Below are 23,883 nucleotides of genomic sequence, written 5' to 3'. Positions count from 1 at the left end.
GTTTGTTTTATTTCCTTTTTTTTTTCTTTTTTTTTTTTCTTTTTTTTTACAAATTTTGTGTGAACTAAATCAGAGACAATTTATAAAAAAGGACTAAATCTAAAAAACTATTTTAAACAATTAGTTCCAGAGTTGGTTTACATACAATACAGATTTTCAGTCTTGCTATATACAGTATATTCTGCACTGGCTCTTTGATGCACTGACACAAGATGCTTTGATATATAAGATAAAGTCTATAATAATAATAATTATAATTATATACAATCATTTATATTTAAAACTTTATTTTCTTCTTTTTTTACAATTTAAACAGAAACAATTTTCAAGACATGAAGTCCATTGGTGTTACTATAGATTGGTGTCACTAAGTTATTACAAAACTGGAAACAATTTGCAAAAATTGCTAGTGACAATGAGCCTGGGAAAATGCATACTGTCAAACACAGACTAAATACATTCACTGGAGAGATCTGTAGATCTGACAGATTTGCAACACAAAGTTAAATCAAAATCACTGTTAAAGTCTTTTGCATAAATATTTAGTCACACAGCTCCATCAAAACTGAAGGCTTTTTATCTAAAGAATATGATTGTGTTTGCTCTTAAACTTTTTTATTTGAACTTAATTAAAATTTGACATTACAATTTATTGTAATAATTGGCAAATTAACCAGGATTCCAGGTAAAAGAAAATTAATGTATTTGAAAAATCTCGAAATGGGTTAGTTTTATGACAAAATAAATAACTATCTTTTTCAGAGAAAACTTTTTTATAGTTATTTTTTCACATGAATTAATGTTACCTTCTTGCTGCTTTTATCAAGAGCATATTAATTCAGACAGATGTACACTATAAAATATCTTAATTTCTCAAAATGGAACTTGTGAAGTTAATAAACAATTCCTGTTTAGAATGGGTTCTCAAAACAGCATAGTAATGATTCACTTGTTATTTTAAGCAACATTACAATAACATATAATAACAACTCCTGAGTACTTAATATTTTAAATTTGGAGACAAAATGTCTTATATACCTATGTAAGTGTGACAAATAGATAAATCTATAACACTGATGACCAAGTCGTACAACCTTTCCAGTACTGTACTGTATATCACTCCAAATTCACTGAGACCGCAGTACTGAGACTGCAACTTGTAGCTTAATGCACTATGGTGTTAATAAACTTGAGAAACCTAATAATGTGAAAACCAATCCTATACATATGTTAAAGATTTTTATGAAAATAAATGAATAATAAAAAATCAAAAAATGCACATACAGTTGCAGTAAGGCTTTTAGATGCTTACAGGAACTATAAACAAATGTTACCCCTAAACATACAAAGACTAAAGCACCGTGTTTTTTTTTTTTTTTTTACATAAAGCACAAAGTTATTTGAAACAGACATTATGACTGACACTCTATTGATATGAATGACTTGACAGCAGCTGGGAGATCAGACATCCTGTTTGTTTGATCTTCGGTCTAGAATGAGATGCGTCATAGCAAAGTATGAAATAAAAAAAAGAATGGTGCCTTTAAAAACCTATGACAAAATCAAATAGATATTACACCGTGAATCCTTTGAGTTGAAGCGACAGATCTGCCTCTGAGCAGAAGTGAGGATGAATATCCATGGGTCTCTTGACGTGGACAATGTACTGTATGTGTTGTCTGGAGCTGAACCAGAGCTTGTCCAGATCAGTTGAAGGTGTGGGTTCAGGGGTCGCCGTCAGGAGGTGGAGGCTGGCACAGTTTGTACAATCTGTTAATGAAATAAAAAAAAAAAAAGTAAAAATATATATATATATATATATATATATATATATATATATATATATATATATATATATATATTCGTAAAATATTTAAGTAAACATTATTTTTCATAGTACCATTAAAAAGTTTTGGGTTGGTAAGATTTTAAAGATTTTTAAGATATTTTGTTCTGATTTGTTTTTGAAGTCTCTTATGCTTAGAAATGATGAATTTATTTGATCAAAACACTGTAAAAACAACATTATTACAGATAATATTATTGGAATTTAAAATAATGGTTTCCTATATAAATACTGTCATGCACCACTACGAGAAAGCCAGGAGCAACAAACGAGGAGACTAGTAGTTGAATTCAAACACAGAAACTTTAAAGGTGTCGTTCTTCGTGATGCCATGTTTTAAACTTTAGTTAGTGTGTAATGTTGTTGTTAGAGTATAAATAATATCTGTAAAATTCTAAAGCTCAAAGTTCGATGCCAAGCAAGATATTTTATTTAACAGAATTCGCCTACAACGAACGACCCGTTTGGACTACATCACTCTAGTTCCTGCAGTAATGACGTCACTAAAACCGTTTTTTGACTAACCTCCGCCCACATGAATACACAAAAACGGGGGCGTGGTCTTGTTGCGCTCCGACGGAGAAGAGGAAGAGTTGCGTTTGTGTTTGTGGCCATGTCGTCGAAACACTGTTATTTTCATCTCGGGGTCCAATCATCTTTGTTTGGGTTTCCAGGGATGCTGTACAATGGTTACAATTTATGTTTAACTCGGTTCCCGAAAATTATAATCCACATGTAAAACTATGTGCAGCAGAATTTGCTGAGGACAGTTTCCTCAATCTAAATCAGTTTAATGCCAGATTCTGTTACGATTGGAGACCCAGTGAAACGCAGGAGACAAGAGATCCAATCGCAGTATGGGTTTATTTGGGTAATCCAACTCAGAATCCAACATGCATGGGTCAAAACCAAAAATACATCCAAACAAAAAACAGGGAAAAGGAATAGGAACGGAAACAGGAACGGGAACAGGAATAGAACCTAGAAACTCGGAATGCGAGGAAACTCAGAAGGCGAGGAAACTGGGTGACGGAATGAAAGGACTCCATAAAGACATATAGAAAAGTCTGGTTAATATAGGCAGGGTAATGACTATCAAGTGAAGACACCTGAGTGCAATTGTGATGAAGGGACAAGGCTTTGTGGGAATTGTAGTGCCTACGGCGAGGTGCCTATGGGGAAGGGAGACCACTAGCGTGACATTACCCCCTCCTCCACGGAGCATCTACCAGATGCTCCACCCGAACCCAGGAAGAGACCAATGAACACAGAGACCAAGAGGGAGGTGGAGCGGCAGAGGACCAGGGGGGAGGGACTGACGGCCAGGTAAAATGGGGAAACAGAGACAAGAAGTGCAAAAAACAAAAACAAGGAGCCCAGGAGGGAGGTGGACCGGTGGAGGATCAGGGGGAGGGACGGAGGGCCAGCTCCATAGATGAGAACAGAGATAAGAGGAGCAAAAACAAAAATCTAAAACAAAACAACAACAAAACACAAGTCCAGGAAGGACATAACTTTCAGTCCCCAGGGTCGAACCAACAGGGCAGGAATCCAGAGAGGAGCAAGGTGGTATTGGAGCCATGCTGTCGAGACAGATGCCCACCAGGGCGGCACAGAAGACCTGCGCATCCATGTGGTCGAGACAGAAGCCCACCAGGGTGGCGCAGAAGACCACCACATCCATGCGGTCAAGACTGAAGCTCACGAAGGTGGTGCAGAAGACCACCACATCCGTGCGGTCGAGACAGAAGCCTACCAGGACGGCGCAGAAGACCACCACATCCATGTGGTCGGGACAGAAGCCCACCCGGGCGGTGCAGAAGACCACCACCTCTGTGCGGTCGAGACAGAAGCCCACCAGGCCGGCGCAGAAAGACCACCACATCCATGCGGTCTGGACAGAATCCCACCAGGGCGGCGCAGAAGACCACCACAGTGGGATCGTTGACACGCTAGAGCAAGTCTGGTAAGGCAAGTCTGAAACAGAGAACATGAACAAGTTAAGGGTGGCCTTCGTGGCCATGACAAGATCAGTCGAGCGCTCAGAGAGTTTGGCTGAGACGTGACGAGGCTCTGGAAGTTCCGCAAAGGCGAGGAGAGGCTTTGGTAGTTCAGCCGAGATGAGGAGAGGCTCTAGTAGTTTAGCAGAGATGTGGAGAGGCTCTAGTAGTTCAGCATAGGCATAGAGAGGCTCTGGTAGTTCCACAGAGATGTGGAGAGACTCTGGTAATTCCATGGTGTTTAGACTGGATTCAGGAAGATCAATGCTGACTTGACTCTGCTCATGAAGATCATCGGTGGCCTGACTCTGCTCATTAAGATCATTGGTGACTCGGATTTGTTCATGAAGATCAATGGTGACTTGCCTTTGCCCATGAAGAACACCAGTGACTTGACTTTGTCCATGAAGATTACCGGTGACGTGACTCTGGAGTGTCAACAGTGACTAGCCCTGACTCTGGAGTGTCAACGGTGACTAGCTCTGACTCTGGAGTGTCAACGGTGACTAGCCCTGACTCTGGAGTGTCAACGGTGACTAGCCCTGACTCTGGAGTGTGAATGGTGACTAGCCCTGACTCTGGAAGGTCAACAGTGACTAGACCTGACTCTGGAAGGTAAACGGGAACCTGACTCTGGACTATCTTGGGAGTGGCGCTGGGCTGGAGGCCATCTTGGGCAGTGGCGCTGGACCGGCGGCCATCTTGGGCCGTGGCACTGGGCTGGCGGCCATCTTGGGCAGTGGTGCTGGGCTGGCGGCCACCTTGTGCTGTGGCGCTGGGCTGGCGGCCATCTTGAGCTGTGGTGCTGGGCTGGCTGCCATCTTGCTCCGTGACGCTGGACTGGCGACTCCCTTGTGCTGTGGCGCTGGGCTGGCGGCCATCTTGTGCAGTGGCGCTGGGCTGGCGGCCCTCCTGTTTGCAGACCCCGGTCTAGAATCGGCCATCCCACTGGGAGAGACAGGTGTGGCTGAGGTATTCCATGGCGACTGATGTCGTAAATAGAATGCAAACTCCCAGAAATTATAAGCGTCAAACTGCTCCATTTCATTTCGAGGAACTGGGTCATCCAGACACTTACAAAGGTTGAAAGTGTCCTTTAGGGCCGCATCATTATATCCCATACCCTCAGCTAAGGTCCAGAACATTTGTGCCACAGCACCCACCTCAATCCCCTCTTGGCGGAGGTTTGTCAATTTGACATAGCGTGGCCTTTGTTCCACCATACTGGCTGGGGAACGGGTATGAAATCCCACACCGCTGGATCTCGACATGGATGGAGTCCTTCTGTTACGATCGGAGACCCAGTGAAACGCAGGAGACTAGAGATCAGATCGCAGTATGGGTTTTAATGGGTAATCCAAAAATGAATCAACAAGCAGGGGTCAAAACCATAAATCCATCCAACCAAGGAAAGGAACAGGAATGGGAACAGGAACTCGGAAGACAAGGAACTCGGAAGGCGAGGAAACTGGGTGACAGAAGGAAACAGACCAGATTATATAGGCAGGGTAATGACTATAAAGTGAAGACACCTGAGTGCAATTAACAGGAGTGCAATTACTGTGATGAAGGGACAAGGCTTTGTGGGAAATGTAGTGCTTGCGGTGAGGTGCCTATACGGAAGTGAGACCACTAGTGGACACCCAGGGAAACAGAGACCAGACAGCGTGACAGATTCGCACAAAGATCATTCTTGAAAGATGGAGCAGTTCCCTTTTTGTCTGGAGAAGGCGTTGTTTATGGACCACAACTGGTAAGTGTATTTTATTATTTTAATTTGATGCGTTTAACAGTTTCTGTAACTTATTACACAAAGGGCAACGCTGTTTAACTTTGTTAACTAGATGTTAGAGCTGTGCAAAAAAATTGAATGTGATTTTCATGCGCATCTCGTAAGTAAAAACGCTCCTGTGATTATAAGTACATCTCCAGCACTTGCGTTCAGATCAGGATTGCTTGGGCTGGACATGGTAACTGGAGTCCTTTTTTTGCTAGACTATGGGAATCGAGCCCTCTCTGGACTAAACTTGGGAACTGGAATCTTCTCTTGACTAAAATTGTGGACTGGAGCCCTCTCTGGGCTAAACTCAGAGACTGGAGCTGACACTGGAGGGGACTTGGCGGCTGAAGCTGACACTGGAGCGAGCTCTGGGGCTGGAACCCACACTGAAGCTAGTTCTGGGGCTAGAGCTGACACTGGATTGAGTTCTGGGACTGGAGCCGACACTGGAGTGAGCTCTGGGTCTGGAGCTGACACTGGAGTGAGTTCTGGGGCTGGAGCTGACACTGGAGTGAGTTCTGGGGCCGGAGCCGACAGTGGAGTAAGTTCTAGGGATGGAGCCGACACTGGAGTGAGTTATGGGTCAGGAGCTGACACTGGAGTGAGTTCTGGGGCTGGAAGTGACACTGAAGCAAGCTCTGTGGCTGGAGCCAACACTGAAGCGAGCTCTGGGGCTGGAGCTGACACTGGAGTGAGCTCTGGGGCTAGAGCCGACACTGGAGTGAGCTCTGGGGCTGGGATGAGTCTTTTTTTCTCCTCATCCTCCTCATTTGGTTAGAGGTGAAAGCCGCCGCCGTTGGGCTGGAGAGTGTCGTGGCCGGCAGGCTTTACTTATATACGACCAGGGGGCTTGACGACGGGTTGGTTCTGGCTCAGGGCTGGATAGAGCTGTAATCGGGCCTTAAAAGTTAGGCCCGACAGGACCCGAGCCCGACAGGTTTCGGCCCGAGCCCGACAAGTACATTTTCATTGACAGCTTTTTAAAAGCCCGAACCCGTTTACAGCCCGACATTATTCAAATGTGCTCACGCACACAGCTCTTTTGCCTTTTGTCAACAATGAGTAATTTATTCATGTTTTAACATAATTGACTCATAACTAACGTAGACTAGACCACTTGGAAGTTGGAATAAAGAAATAAAATAAGTCCTCTGTGAAATCGTAACATCTCAGCATTCTAGACATATGGGCTCATTTAACCTATAAATAGACCAAGGCACCAATAAAAACGAGTCATTTAAAAAAAAAAATAAATAAGATAAATTTTAAATTAAAATGGGTATTTGGCAATAACGAAATTAAGATAAAGGCTCCGCCGGATTTGCTTTATTTTATAAAAGAATAATGCCAACATTAGCCTAAATACTCTGTCAACATTATGCATTTAAGACTCAATGAATATTTAGTTATCATTTGAAAAACCTTTACTCACAGAGATTAGGCTAGGTCTACATGTTTTTGTGGAGGAAAATGATTGAATCCATTGTAGATGTCTTCAGAGCGTTCCTGCGCTCACTGACGGTGCGTCATTATTCACTCATTATTCTCATTATAGACATGGTCAAAACTTTTCCACACCTCGCTCAGAGTTTGCTTTAGTTGCTGGTGCAACCAAAACGTAATCACCAGAGGCAAGCCTCCGTTACACCTGCTCAGCATTCATTTTCGCATCTTTCTCGCGCTAATCGAAACACATCACATGACCGCTTGTTTACCTCGCAAACCGGAGCGCAAGCCCGAGCCCGGCCCGAGCCCGCGTAAGATGATATAAACTAAGCCCGAACCCGACCGAACCCATCGGGTCCCGACGGGTCCCGTCGGGTTCGGGCAAAGATCTTCAGCTCTAGGGCTGGACACTCTCCAGACACCGGAGAATTCCTTCCCTCCAGCTTAGTCCCGTGGTGTCTGGGAGGTCCATTGGGCGATTGTAGTTGGCCCGTGCCAGAGCAGAGAGTTAATGGTGGCGTCATCTATTGCTGTCGCCACAGTGAGCCTGCAGAACTACCTTGGCATACTCGATAATGGGGAGATCCCTTCCGGCTAGGGAAATGAACCGAGATAAGAAAACAAAAAACGTAAAAAAAAAAAAAAAAGAGGAAACAAAAATTGGGAGAAGGGGCGGCGCTTACTTTCTGTCTTGGTCCCATATTCTGTCACACACCGCTACTGTGAGGGAGTATGGAGTGAGGAACCGAACCAGGAGACGAGAAGTTGAATTCAAACACAGAGACTTCAATATTATTCGAGGAACCAGGAAATCTCATGTAGTGGGAAAGACAACATTCAAAACCGGACAGAGAACTCAAAACAGGAAACACTTTAAATGCACAAGACTAGAGGAGAGACACAATGAGGAACACCTGAAATCGATGAACATAATCAAACATGAGGAAAAACTCGGTCATGGAGCACGTGGGGGAGGATAACACAACACAAGATAGTACTAGATTCTGATAAATATATTCTAAAATGTTATTCATTCCTGTAAAGGAAAAGCTGAATTTTCAGCAGGTATTATTGCAGTCCTCAGTGTCACATGATCCTTCTAATATGCTGATTTGTTGCTTAAGAAACATTTCTTGTTATTATCAATTTTAAAAACAGTTTTATTATATTTTGTCTGTCGCTTTGGACACATTTACTGCATCCAGGCTGAATAAAAGTATTAATTTCTTAAAAAAATAATAATTTAAAAAGTTTAAGATTAAAACTTTTAGACATATATTTTAAACCACAATTTTATAACTGTTCTAAATAATCAAATTGCAGTGGAGTAATAACAATTGTTTCTCCAAAATTTCGTCCTCTCCAAAATCCTTCTCCACATAGCTGTATATTTCAAATCACATGTTCTAAATGGTTATGATATTGTCATGTTATACAATGTGGATAGACTGTCACATTGTGCTTGGTTATGACAGGATGTGATACTACTGTACAATCTGAAATTCATTATGTTTTTAGAAAGCAACTTGCTAATGTAAATGATGTAAGAAACTGAACACATACATTTAAATTTATGTAATAAACAAGCTAATAAATTTCCTTCTGAGTTGCAGTGAATTTAAAAACAAAGGTTAAATACAAATCCTTGGATTTAGGCAGCATTTGTTATATGACAAATAAACATAAGCCGCACAGCAATGATCACATGCAACATGCTATGAAAAGCTATGAGTCATTGTCTTGAGGGTCACGCTACAGTACATCTCCCTACAGACCTCAAGTGACTGTGACAGATTAGAGTTTACACTGGCGTTTTATACCTGCTGAGAGAGAATGAGTGGGTCTGTTTTTAATGTATGTCTCATTCTGTTTTCCTGCAGGAATAAGTCAGGCTCTCGTACATGTTCTCTATCTTTTGTGCGTGCACACGCACTCACGCACACACTAGCACATATCTACAGTAATGTGATGGCTGTTCTACTAGAGCACATGCATTTGAAGCTTAATAATATGTTTTGTTTCATTGTTTCAATAATATGTTCAGTTTCATTGCATATGGAGGAATACAACATAATGCGCACATTTGCAAAAATGCTGTATCTTTTGTTTTGCACGGTTCTACTCCAGGGGTTTATTTGAAGAATAAATGTAGAACAGCTGTTCCCGACTTTAACTCACATACATTTACAATACTAGATTCTCAGTTGCAGAAAGAAATATCAACCCTTGCAAGACAGCAAATGTTATTCAGTAGCTGTAGGTATTAAACATCGACATAATTTAGTATGCAAAAAAATGCAACAATGAAGCCTATCACAATTCAATATGGAAATATTACAATGTTGATATTGTTGTATTTAAATGCTGAATATTCTGTCAAGTCGGGGAGATTTTAAAATTTTAAAAAGAGACAGTCCACTCCAAAATGGTAACCAATCAGTAACCAACATTTTTCAAAATAACTTTAAGATTAAATTTTTATTGACCAAATGTAAGATATAAACTCACAATTCTGAGAAGTTGCAAGTGGAGGAAAAAAGAAAAATTGTGAGATAAATGCTGCAATTCACTTTTTTATCTTTTATCTTGTGGCAGAAAAAAAAAAAGCTAAAAGTAAACTCACAATTTAGAGAAAAACGTCAGAACTGCAAGTTGTAAACTCAGAATTTTGAGGGGGGAAAAATCTGAATTTTATAGTTTTTAAAGATTTCAATTACATTAATTTATTCATTCATTCATTAATTTAATCATTAATTTATTTATGGAACGATATGAGTAAATAATAACAGTTTTCATTTTTGTGTAGACTTTAAATTATTTTAATCGTAGACCAGAAAACCACTTTAGGCTGAAATTACTTCATTATATAAATAAGTCTGCACATTAAATACCTTCAATGTAATAGCTCACCAAAAATGAAAATTCACCCACAACCATTCCAAACCCTTAGAGGTTTACAGCAAACCTCTCATTAGAATGTTTGAGGCCTGTCAATATAGTGCTGTAATAATTCTGGCGGGCTAAAAATTATTCAAATGTCTCTTTGAACAATGGCATTTAAGTCTAAAATAAATTCATGCACATTTTATGAAAGGTAAGTGAAAACCATAGTATGAATGTGACGGACTGAAATAATGTGTTTGTGTGTGTGTGTGTGTATGTATGTGTGTTTGTCTGTCTGTGTACCTGTTTCTGTGTGTGTGTGTGTTTGTCTGTCTGTGTACCTGTTTCTGTGTGTGTGTGTGTGTGTGTGTGTGTATAGCGATTCAGGAAAATGGTGTGAGGGCCGCTCTGGTTACCTTGGCACTGTTGATGGGGTGCGGTCTCTCACTCCCAGATTCTTGGCCGAGTTCTGCACTCTTGCTCCCTAAAAAGAGCCATAATTATAAATGACTTTCAGGCCTGTAAGAACACTTATTCTTTAAATAAGCATAAACCAATTCTGTGTCCATTCGATCAAAGGTGAGAAGTGGCGTCATTCAAGCTATGTTTTTGTATTGCTATGGCAATATTATGAAATATACAGTCTAAAATCTACCAAAAATGTCTAAATATACCTGAGATTAATTTATCTTTGATGAGGCTTGAAAATGTTTTGCATTAACGTGGTATTTTAGGCTTGAATTGCTCTGATGGTAGAAAAACTCTTCATAATTTAATTTACAAACTGGTCAGGAGGCTTGATTAATTGCATACATTTTTCCAATATGCTATATAATAAATTAACATAATTAACACATTTTATCGTCAGCTTGAGTTTTCATGCAAATAAAAACTTTCATCATATATATATATATATATATATATATATATATATATATATATATATATATATATATATATATATATATATATATATATATTACATACATAAGTAATGTATGTATGTTTGACAAATAAACACACACACACACACACACACACACACACACACACACACACATATATTCTATAATATTTTATGTTGTCAAATATAAATATACGCCCAAGCCCATACATGTACTGAAATGAAATCATCCAATTTCTTTTAATGTATTTCTATTTCTATACTAAGTAAAATGACTTTTTAAAAATAAATATAAACAGTTTTTTTCTTCTATTTTTAAATAATTAATATAATCATTTCCTATTCTGAACAGATCATCAGTTTTTCCTCTTCAGTTGCCCAAGTCAGCCTGCTCTGCTATCCTTCATAGATGCTGTGGCTCATATTTCATAGAAAAAGAGCAGCAGTAGAGTCCTGCCAGCCAGCTGAACCTGTGACTTACAAGCCGCATCCGTCGTCACAGTTCACAAACAATGGCCTTGTCAAATGTGTTAGATGGACTTGTTTGTAATTGTAAATTAGAATATAACAACACACATACTCATAGAACATCCAGAGTCATATGCTGTGAGTAAGATGCGGCCAACTAAATGAACATCCAATGCTAAATCAATCACAGAACTATTTAACTGAGAGCGTTTTCACTCCGGAATCCTATCACGTCAAAATGAAAAATGGCCACCTGTGCCTTGACTTAGGAACGAAAACTTGTATCTTGCACATTTTACAAACATTAGCCTAGCTGTTTCCGCAAATAGCTCTGCAGGTTGGTTTGACATGAGGCATCTCGGCAGGTGCATCTGGAGCAGGATGGATCAGCAGCGGGGGACGTTACTGCCGCATAAATACAGCTGTGATAGAGAGTGCAGCACTTCAGCGTACAGGTACACTGCCTCTCCAACAACTGCTAACCGGTAAGGGCCTCAGACATGGGCGACACCATGGTCAGTCACTTATCATGTCATGATAACATCAGCAATTATATCACCAGAGTCAGCCGCTTCGCCTACTGCTTTCCTGGGACCTTAAAAGATACAGCTGGACGTTGAGAAGAAGAACTGAGATATGAGAGGGCAATAACACAAAGAGAAGTTGTCTACAGACACTGAAAAGATTATCCAACCTTCTTGATAACCTTGTTTTAACAATCACTTCCCTAAAAATATGGTTAACTCATTTTAGCAGATCAGCAATTTAGTGTTTATACACAGAAACTGCATAATGGAGCTATTCGTCAGTGTCCCTTTCTGTTCCTTAGTGAGTACCAGGCATTATGATGGATGGGTTTATTTTAAGTCTTGCTGGGAGGTGCAAATTATGGTGAATAATAATAAATAGTCAGCCAGGAGGAGCTCTGATGACATTCATTTATATTTATATTCATAAAGTCATTTTGGAGCATGGACGGCGCAGGTAAGGAGTCATCACTCAAAGGCAGTCCAGAACATCACATATTATATACTATACATATTATATGAATTTAGCAGTTTTAAAATCAGATGTGATATGCAAATATATATTATAAAAGCTTATCCTCAGGTGAAATTAAAATATAAAGTTACTTATGAAGTTGTTTTACTACTGGCCTGATCTATGAAGGACTAGTTCCCTAATGTAGTGGTTTGACACAGTCTTGCTTCACATTTAACATCAGACATCAGAATCATTGTAAAATTTAACAAAACAACCCTTAAAATCAAACATTAAAAATATTAATACCACAAAATGCATGAATTGAAACAAAATTATAGTTATTACTCAATTATTTTTTGAAAATTATTGATAATACTATATGTGTGTGTGTGTGTGCGCATAAATCAATCATTTAAATATATCTATCATATCTATTATTAATTACATTCATTTAATTTTAATTAATTTTAATTTTGTTTATTTAAAATTACTTTACCTAAAAATGCTTATTGTATTATTATTATTAAATAATGATTCAAATTGACAGCAAATGCATTAATAACAGCAGAAGTGGAATGCGTGGAAAAACAAATCATGTATGTCATTATAAATGTTTTGAGATAATGTATATGCAAATCAATTATTTATATATGTGCATACATTTATTATTAATAATTAATTTATTTTATTTAATCATGACTTTTGATTTAATATTACTTTAAATAAATAACATTTAATTTAAATATTTATATTACTATTTTTATTATTAAATAATGATTCAAACTTACAGTAAATGTATAAATGACACATTAGCTGACACATGAGATGAGAAACACTGCCCTAATTTACTCTTTTGAAAGTTATCTGAGTTACTGTCAAGGTGCCTAGTCTTTGCCTCTCATGAGTCATGACTAAGGGCCACCTTGAAGTTTCATTTCTTCAGAGCTGGCAGAGCAGCTGTCCTAGCCCTCTATTATACAAGTCTTCAGAGCTTAATGATATCAAAAGAGCAGACCCTGTCAGTTTCATCCATAACTTCATGAAGTATGCTTCAAGGCTATGGTAAAAATGGGTAGGTAATCTTCCACTTTCTAAATGAAAGGTAGCGTGGCTTCATTTAATGAGCGTCTATCCTCCTTCCAGACTAGCTAACCGGAGGGAGGAAGAGCTTAACTAATAGCCTTGTAGAGAAGCAGAAATGAGAGAAAGAAAACCAAGATAGTTAAGCTTGTTACATTTCCCAAAATAATTAATCAGGCCTTTGATAAAAAATAAATCCTCTTCGAAATGAACCCGGTGGCCTAATTTTTAGATTTTTTTGCAACTGTAATTCCCAATAAATTAACAGGGGCAGTAAAATTCAGAAAACATTAAAAAGCAGTAGCAGATATTAGCCCATCTTTTTCTCTGCTGGAAATGGCACTTCGAAACCAAACCATATAAAAGAATTTCCCAGTAGAAGTTTTAAATGAGAAAACAAGGGTTTATAAAATAAAAATATAAAAAAATGGCCCCAATATTTTATTAACATTTTATTGAAACTAACAGATTTCAGCTTCTTTGCTTTTGTTATATGACAATCACACTTGTGACTTAAGTATTTATTATTATTATTATGCAAAAAGTAAAATAAATATTATTCAATATTGTGTATTTAGGATACATAAGATACTAACTATGAAATTAGCATTTGCAAGACAATAAAATCTGACATCAGATGTGCTAAAACACTAGTCACATTTAAATCTAGACTCAAAACTCATCAGTTTAGCTGTGCATTTGTTGAATGAGCACTGTGCAATGTCCGAACTGATTGCACTATATTTTACATATTCACTATATTTTATGTAAAATCATTTTCTATTTCTGTTTTAAATAAGTCAATTTTAAATATTTTCCAAAATTGCATGATTATTTTACTTTCATGTAAAGCACTTTGAATTACCATTGTGTACGAAATGTGCTATATAAATAAACTTGCCTTGCCTTGCCTTTTATTCCAAAAATGTCTCCAATGTCACTTCCATCAAATTTTTGTATCACATTTCAGATAATTATAATGTGATGTATATGTATGCTATCATTTATAAGTTTAGGCTCAGTAATTTAGTTTTTTAATCAAATAAACTGAAGACATTTATGATGACATCTCAATTCCGAATGAAAACCTCAATTTCAAATAAATGTCATTCTTTTGAACTTTCTTGTTTTCAAAGAATGTTACTTGAGCACAAAATCTGCAGAATATAATAAAATATAATAATAACATTTTACTATATAACTGTTTTTACTATATTTTCAATCAAATTAATGCAGTCTTACAGCATTAGACTTCTTTCAAAAACATTAAAATAAACTTAATGACCCAAAACTTTTGAATGGTTCTGTACATACACTGTTGGACATTGTTAATGTTAGTGGAAAAAAGTGGAAAAAGTGTGTTTGGAGTTTAACTTGGCTAAAGGTCTACAGGGCCAAAAGTGTTACCCAAGAACATAACATACCTGCTTCCTCATGACGTCAGTGGCCTGCATGATGCATCGTGGGGGCAGGCCGTGATTGCGGGCCAGAAGAATGGCCTGTTCCAGCGTGACACTCAGAGTACAACTGCAAGACAAACAATGACGTACAGGTCAGCATTTAGCACCGCACACTCCACATTATAATGTACAATCAGAACTGTTTATCAAATATCATAAAGTATTCAGATGCTGATAGCAGCGATAACAAAAAATTAGGGTGGTAATTACACTAAAGGAGAAAAAAGCTTTTTTTATCAGAGATCACTTTCCACTAGCCACGTTCTAACTGAATGAATTATGCAGAGATGTTTTGTTAATAATTAAATAAAAATAAATAAAAAAGACAGAGAAGCTAAATAAATATGACTACATTCTGATTACAGCATGGAGGACAGATTTTGGCTCTACTTGGAAAACCAAGGCATTTAACAAGCTTGTGTGGCCCGGGCTGATGTCTGATCAGTTTGTGCCAACGCCTGGATAACAGGAAGACCTGTCAGATGTGCTGTCAGATGTGCTGTCATTCCAGCGTGACGAAGCATGACATGCACTTTCGTTCTCTGACAACATGTGTCTGCCAGTCAAAGGGCAGCGTGGCCAAACAAGTGTGAGAATCATACACTCCACTGCATCCAAAGCGAACAGTCCCAAGAGACCAATAAACATCCTCCAAGGTGAACTATAACCATGTAGTCTCTAAAAGACTGAGACCACTAGATATGAGTGTGAAAGGAGCCAATCAGGATAAGATAAAACAGATAATCCCAATCAAAAGGCCAATGTTTATTTATGAACTACTGTACTACTAGAGATGCTGATGCACAGAGGCTGGGTCAATAAGACTTTCCTTGCATTTCATGGCTCCGAAACTAAATTAAATGAATAGAAGCATAAATTAAATGTAGTTTCTTGATACATGTCATAACATAAAACATGAAACATTTATAAACCACTAACAATAAACAAATGTTGTCACTAGATGAGATTGCCAGTTGATTAACGGAACCAGATTAGTTTCATACAATAACTTTCATAGTCTTAAAATGTAATTTATATATATATATACACACACACACACTGAAAATACTCAAACTAAACCCAGAACATAAAATAGAAAATAAAAACTACAATTACAAAATAAATAAAAATAAAATAAGAAGAATAAAAATAAAAATAATTCAAACTACAACAACCCTGTTTAGAAGCAAGTTAACTATATTCATGTGCAAAACTGAATATATTTATTAAGTTTAGTTTAACACATCAATATTAGTAGTGCTAAAATGCTAAAATTGTAATGAAACTAAAAAACAAAAAGGAATAAACTGAAATAGAAAAAAAATCTAAAACTAGAAAACGCTGAAAATAATCGAACATAGAAAATAAAATAAAAAACATAACTGAAATTACTATAATTAAAAACTATTATAACCCTGTTTAGTCACAAGTTAACTAAATACCCATGTGCAAAAATAAATGTTTATTTTATTTAGCTTAGCGCATTAACTTTGGCAATGCTAAAATACTAAAATTATAATGAAACTAAAACTGAAAAAAAAATAATAAACTGACACAAAATAGAAAACACTACATAACGTAGAACATATATTTTTTTAAATATTGTTTTGAACTTTCTTTCAGACTGGAGATAATTTTTTGAGTTCTGAAAGTTAAGAGTTTTTTCACAGTGCACTGAACTAATTTATTTCCAAAGATTATGAAAAATCAGATTTTTCATTTCCCAAAAGTGCTTTATGAGGTACCACTAAACAATGTCAATGAGCAGCGTCTGGGTCAATATGACCTAATCCAAATGACAAACCTAAATTATGACTTATTTAGAGACATGGCAAACTGATTTTATATTACCAAGAACATAAACGAAGATCTGATAAACAATGAAGCAATCATGAAAAAAAAATCAATATCTGACACTAATGTTTTTATACCTGTGGGGAGGCTGTTTAAAACTGGTGAGCTGTAACACATAATCTGTCAGAAAGATATTTGGTTATTTAATAGCTTGTCCACTGTCAAACTGTCTATATCCATGATGCATTAGCCTGACATTTCCATCTTATTTTTGGTGATATATACGTGTTCACAGGCCGAGGTGTCAGATGTATTATATGGCTCTTATCTGTGAATTCAATCATCCAGTTATTCTGAACTGAGAACAACACCAACCTTTGGCTCAAGAAAAAGGCTATTCAATAGTCTAGCTGTGATACTAGAATATATAAAAGTTAATAGGGGATGTATTTGTTTTCTGTTTTGTCTTTATAAAAAAACGCATTAGGATTCTTTGCATGTTTCACTCTGAATGTTTGCTGTTGGCAACAAATGGGTTTCTTTCTGGCAAACTGCTGACTATGTTGAAATTCACCTGATGCTTATGTGTATTTTACCCTCAATTGTATGTATAGATCGATCCTCTTGATTTATAATAGAGAGAGAGAAAAAAAAAGATTTCAGAGTCACCAATCACCAGTGTTCCTCACATTAGCCACTGATATCGCACATTCACAGTCATTTTACACTTCAAGGACATGTCATGACGGAGCAAAGAGAGATGACTCTTGCTAAAGTGTGGGCTTGATTTATGTGTTTCTGTTTCTCTGATAGACAGACAGACACATATTGAGTGTCAAGGGCACTGTGTGACCTCTGTACGGTAACAAACTTCACCTCAATATTGATCCTCTGTGTTTTACGGCTGATTGAGCTGTACCTTCTCTTCTCAGCTGTAACATTCCTACTGTTCCTTAATTGCCAAAATAATTCAAGTGAATGCTTGAAAGAAAGTGTAAAGGGCCTTTTACTCTCATGTCATGACCTCCACATGGCTAGCAGTGAAGAAAGCATCATGGAAGAACAATTTTATGAGCTTAAAGGGTTGGTAGCAGGAAATTTGAAAGGGTTTATTGTAAAACTAATAAAAGTGACCCTTTCAGTTTAGTATTATTTATATACTAATCTCAGCACCCCCCCCCCCAAAAAAAAACAAAAAAAACAAAACAAAACAAAAACAACAACAAAAAAAACATACTATTTATTGATTATTTTGATTTTGCTTTTATTCTTAAATTTTGGCTTTGATTTTACTTTGAGTTTTAGTAATGTTTGTGCTTGTCTTCTGTCTTGTTTTATAAATATTTTAATAATACTTTAATTTATTTTTTATTTTGGTTTACTTTTTATTTATTCAGTCTTAGTCATTTTAATACATCAACTTATACTTATTTAATATAGTTGCCAAGGCAGTTTTTTTTATCTAATATTTATATTAGATATTTTTTATTTTAAGTACAGAATGCAAGATTAAGTTTTTATTATTAAACAAATTATGTTTAAAATATTTTATATATATTATAATTATTTATAATCATGGTACCATCACAGAGAGGCGCAAAATCATTTTCCAGAACATTCACGTTCATCATTCCTGGCTGGTGGAATGATCATACCAACCCTATCCGTAATGCGGAATACCCGACAATTTTCAAGCGAAAGCTGAAAGCTTAAAAATCTCTTTTAACGCTACTTTACTTAATCCTAAAAAAAAAAAAAAAAAAAAAAACTGTATTTGAACGATGCCTGATTACGAGCACTTCCTTTGTCTGTTTGCCTCTTTAAGAAGAATCACTTTATGTAATCCACAATTGTAAGTCGCTTTGGATAAAGGCATCTACAAAATAACTTAAAGGGGGGGTGAAATGCTATTTCATGCATACTGAGTTTTTTACACTATTAAAGAGTTGGATTCCCATGCTAAACATGGACAAAGTTTCAAAAATTAAGTTGTACGTTTGAAGGAGTATTTCTGTTCCAAAAATACTCCTTCCGGTTTGTCACAAGTTTCGGAAAGTTTTTTTCGAGTATGGCTCTGTGTGACGTTAGATGGAGCGGAATTTCCTTATATGGGTCCTGAGGGCACGTTTGCCGGAAGAGCGCGCGCTCCCGTATAGCAGAGCAGAGAGAGGCTGTGCACAGACAATCACTGATCAGAGCGAGAGCGTCGCGAAATGTCACAAAAGGAGTGTGTTTTTGGTTGCCAGGGCAAGACAACCCTGCACAGATTACCAAAGAAAAAACAGCATTAAGGGACCAGTGGATGGAATTTATTTTTACAGAGCATCAACGGAGTTGTGCAAGTGTTTGTGTTTGTTCCCTGCATTTCTAAAATGCTTGTTTTACAAACAAAGCCCAGTTTGACGACGGATTTGCGTATCGTTTATTTCTTAAGGATGATGCAATCCCAACGAAAAAGGGTCACGATTGTGTGTTGGAACCGCAGGCGGTGAGTAAAACTGCTTAAAATATCTCTGCCTCCTTGTTAGTGCGTCCGCCTCCCATCGGAGACCCGGGTTCGAGCCCCGCTCAGAGCGAGTCCTTGCTGCTGCTGCTCTCGTTCAGTTTCAACCTTCACAGCTGTCACAGCTTCCAAACGCTGTCAACGCAACTGGCGCTCGTGATTCTTTAGCTCCGCCCACACGTCACGCCTCCAGGCGCTCGTGTTTTTCCGGGAAAAATTGGTACAGACTATCTTTCTCTTATGAATATAATAAAACTAAATACTTTTTGGAGTTATGAAGGATGCAGTACTACTCTATAGGTACTCAAGATTAACATGATATTGAGTGAAAACGAGCATTTCACCCCCTCTTTAATGTAAATGTTAAATGTGCTTCACAACCTGTTTAAGTTGAACTTAACTGATTGTGAACCTTATTGCGAAATAAATTTAGCCATAAAATAGACATCGGCTCTCACTTAACTTTAGCAACATTTGGCAGGTGAACAGTTTAAAGAAAGGCTTGTGAGTCTTTGCAACTATTTAATTTCATTAAAAGCAGAAACTCACACATTTTGTCTGTTGATTGAGGCTGTTAGGCAGATAAAAGTATATAAATAGGACAACATTCTAAAAGCGCTGATGCTCTGCAGATCATGCATACTGGGTGTTTTATCACATGGATAATTCATCCAAAAATGAACAGGAGTAAGAGTTTCTTTCTTCTGCTGAACACAAAGGAAGATATTTTAAAGAATGTGAGTAATCAAAATGTTGATGATTCCCACTGACTTCCACAGTATTTTTTCCATACTATAAAAGTCAATGGGGTACATCAACTTTTTGGTTATACCCATATTCTTCTAAATATCTTATTTTATGTTCAACAGAAGAAACTCATACAGGTTTGAAACAACTTGAGGGTGAGTAATTGATGACAATTTTAACTTTTTGAATGAACTATCCCTTTATCCCAGGTTAACCACATCTGAAATTCTACTCTTTGGAATTAATTAATCAACTGTCACATATCTTGCAAGCAGTACAACACATTTGCTGCCTAAACCTTTTTAACACAACTTCAGTTAAGCAACTATTACTAAAAGTTGACTTGAAACAAACTATAAATATGAAAGAATGCCCGAAACCATGTTTTCACAGGATTATCTGGAATTATCAGTTGGTTATGAGCAAAAGCAGGTTAAATAAAGAGTGTTTGTTTGATGAAGGCATGTTTAGAGGGGTAAACAAGACTGAATTCACCATAAAAGTTGGCAGGTCTGAGCATCTGGGGTTTCACAAAAGCTGAGATATGGCCTGCAATTACCCTGGCGTACAAATGTGAGTTACTCATACCCAAACCAACACAAGCAATGCTGCAAACATTTCATGCTGCTTTTATCCAATACACTACAGAAAAGTGCCACTCAAAGAGCAGCATGCTTGTGCATCTGTTGCCATATTTGTTGCCATGTGTAAGGCCTTGAAATTGAAATCGAAATACCATTTCAGCAACATGCAGTGCTAATAAAAAGTCAACACCCTCCTGCTCTTCACATCCTGAGAATTATTATTCATACCAAAACAACAACACATGGACAATTTACTAATTAAATTACAAATAAAAGCTAATTTCTCAAATTGGCTCACCCTCTATGTGAACACGGTTGTTTGGTCAAATGAAGGTGAACAACCTTTCCAAGCAGATTTGTGACATAGGTCTTGAAAATGTCCAGTTAGGGCAAGGATTTAAAAAATCATGCCAATATATATATCTCAACACACTGTAAAGCTTCCTATATACAAATGTGACCAGACGATAAAAAATGTCCCCAAGATCTGCTTTTGAAGAAATATGGTTTTATTGTGCTGCAGCACACGTTCTATCAGCTGCAGTTCTGGCGCCGCTATACTACGACATGTAGTACCGTTGCTCCCTACACACAGAGTACGCACTGCGCAGTTTATGTAGGGCACCAGCTCCCAGGGGGGCACCATTCCAGTTGCTCAAAAAAAAAAAATCTTCTTATTACCATATACGTATACGTAAATAAACATGTAAACATTTCATGGTAAAGACAGTAGACAGGCGATGCACACGTGACACGCCATTCCCGTAGCCGTGCGCGAGCTCGCACTCACCTCATGTTTGAGGCTGTATGCAAATGATCAGAATTGATGGACAACTTTGCCTGGGTAACAACAACAACAACAGTAGTATGGCGCCGAGATAAGAAAAAGAAAAAAAAAAACGGATATCACTACACTGCAGTGTTGTGAACGTGCTCACAACAGACACGGGAAGAGAAGACAATGTTGAATAAAGTCGTCGCTTTTGTTATTTTTGGACCAAAATGTATTTTCGATGCTTCAACAAATTCTAACTGACCCTCTGATGTCACATGGACTACTTTGATGATGTTTTTATTACCTTTCTGGACATGGACAGTATACCGTGTATACTTTAAAAACATCATTTTTTTGTCATCCTAGAACTGGCAAAAAATATAGCATCAAATCTGTGATTACTTGTGTTTCCACTCATGCTGTGTATTTGATCCGTTGTCCTTGTGGTATAGGTTATGTGGGAAAAACGTTGCGTCAATTGAAACAAAGAATTAGTTAACATAAGAGTTCGATCAGAAGAAAAGATCTAAATTATCCAGTTGCGGCACACTTATTAACTTTGAATCACGATGTAACCTCTTTACGCTTTTGTGGGATTGAGAAAGTAACTTTGCCACCTAGAGGTGGAGACATTGAATTACTTCTACAGAGACGCGAACTGTTTTGGATTTACACCCTTCAAACTTTATCACCTATGGGTATGAACGATGAAGCATTATTTAATGTAATGTTATAGTCATGCAATTGTTTTGAATGAGGTGTTGTTTTTACTGTGTATTCACGATGAGTTTGAGAGACTATGGAGCCTGACTACCGGTTTAGAATTACAATTTGATGCTGTTTGATGACGATGTGTTGATTGTGTTTTTTGGATGATTTTGTTAACCTATTCGGTTGTTAAGTGATGACGTAAGAAGCGCTGCTTCCGGGTCCAAGCCTCAACTCGCTTCACTTGAGAATACTACCTCAGCAGCCGTTTAAGAGCACTGTTTATTCATATTAAATCATTTAAGCTAAACGCTTTCAAACTTATGGTATACACTACAGTCTCCGTGCTCACAGCGTCCCAAACACAAATATTTTTTTATATATATTTTTAATATTTATGTTTTCATTGTCTGGCTATCTGGGATTTCGGTATGGAGTTAAAGGTTAAGATTATAACTTTTTCGCTAGTATTCTATCACATTGTGAGTTTATATTAGCACCTTTTGTTGTTTTCTCGTGGTAACTGATAGAGCGTTTGGACACAGAAGCGCTGCTACGTGACGTAAGACTTAACAAGCGAATAGGGGGATCTTGATTGTTGTAACTGTTTATGATGTGGTGCTAATTATGTATTCTGAATGAGCTTAATTATGTGCAGATGGAGCTCTGTTAATTGGTCATGTGTTTATTTTAAAAGAGATGAATTTGAACATTTGTATACTCCTGATGAAGGTCGTGTGACCGAAACGTTGGTGTGATTAAAATTTTAATTTGCAAGTTAAGATAGTATGCGGGAGTTCCTTATATGTTGATACGACCCACCTGGTCTTTATTTTCTATGTACCTATCACTTACAGGTGTGCGATGGAGTTCGTTCACTGTTATTTTTGGACCAAAATGTATTTTCGATGCTTCAACAAATTCTAACTGACCCTCTGATGTCACATGGACTACTTTGATGATGTTTTTATTACCTTTCTGGACATGGACAGTATACCGTACATACATTTTCAATGGAGGGACTGAAAGCTCTCAGACCAAACCTAAAATACCTTAAACTGTGTTCCGAAGATGAACGGAGGTCTTACCGGTTTGGAACAACATTAGGGCGAGTCATTAATGACATAATTTTTATTTTTATAATAATTTTTGGGTGAACTAACTCTTTAATGTGACAAGCTTTGTCTTTATTATAGGGATATTAGTTTGACTGCAATGCTGACACAGCTTGCAAAATAGAAAAACCAACATGACAAACAATTAGTGATGGGAAGTTCGATTCTTTTCCGAGAACCGGTTCTTTCAGACGGTTCGATTCAATAAACCAGTTGAAAAAACGGTTTACCGGTTCTTTTACGCTTGACGTAATGACGTCATTGCTGACATCATTTATCAAACATTCAAATATATAAAGCGAGTAATCGTACCTTTAGTAAGTTAAAAACCTCATAATCATAAAAAGTTTACAATTAAGTTTTGCAACAATGCACCCAAATACAGTAACAGCAATAATGTGCAAACGAGTATTTAAGTCTTTAAGATATAAAGTAAATAAATTAGGTGTCATCAGCGCTCCATGATCCACTTACTATACATAATCCATTGCGATGTATTTGTTATTAAATGAACTTACGTTTCACCAGATTGCCCTTCATTCAAGTCCACGGTTTACCCGCGCTCATAACATTAGCACAGAATCAGTTCAGAATCAATCACCAAAAGAATCAGTTCAGTTCAGACGCCCTGTGTGTCGGTCTGCTTCACGCTGAATCACACATGCGCAGTATCATCAGCTCCTCGGTTCTGGAATCAGACGTATGCAACAGAAACGTTTTTTTGGTTCAGTGTACTGATAATACAAAAACCGTCATCAGTATCATCAGTTCATTGGTTCTCAAATCGGTTGCGCCCAAAAGAAAAG

The 23,883-nt window shown here is 37.4% G+C and overlaps 1 long non-coding RNA gene across 1 annotated transcript; it reads right to left on the bottom strand.

The window, feature by feature from the left end:
* Positions 1-32: 32 nt before the first annotated feature.
* LOC113082038 (uncharacterized) lies at positions 33-15,062 on the bottom strand. Its single transcript, XR_003282402.1, has 3 exons — positions 14,816-15,062; positions 10,372-10,439; positions 33-1,770 (listed from the first exon to the last, which is right to left on the bottom strand). It is a non-coding gene; the product is annotated as an uncharacterized LOC113082038 (long non-coding RNA).
* Positions 15,063-23,883: the final 8,821 nt, after the last annotated feature.

The sequence above is a fragment of the Carassius auratus genome, unplaced genomic scaffold (assembly GCF_003368295.1).
Source record: "Carassius auratus strain Wakin unplaced genomic scaffold, ASM336829v1 scaf_tig00035628, whole genome shotgun sequence".
Classification (NCBI taxonomy): Eukaryota; Metazoa; Chordata; class Actinopteri; order Cypriniformes; family Cyprinidae; genus Carassius; species Carassius auratus.
This window is presented reverse-complemented; position numbering and strand designations above follow the sequence as displayed.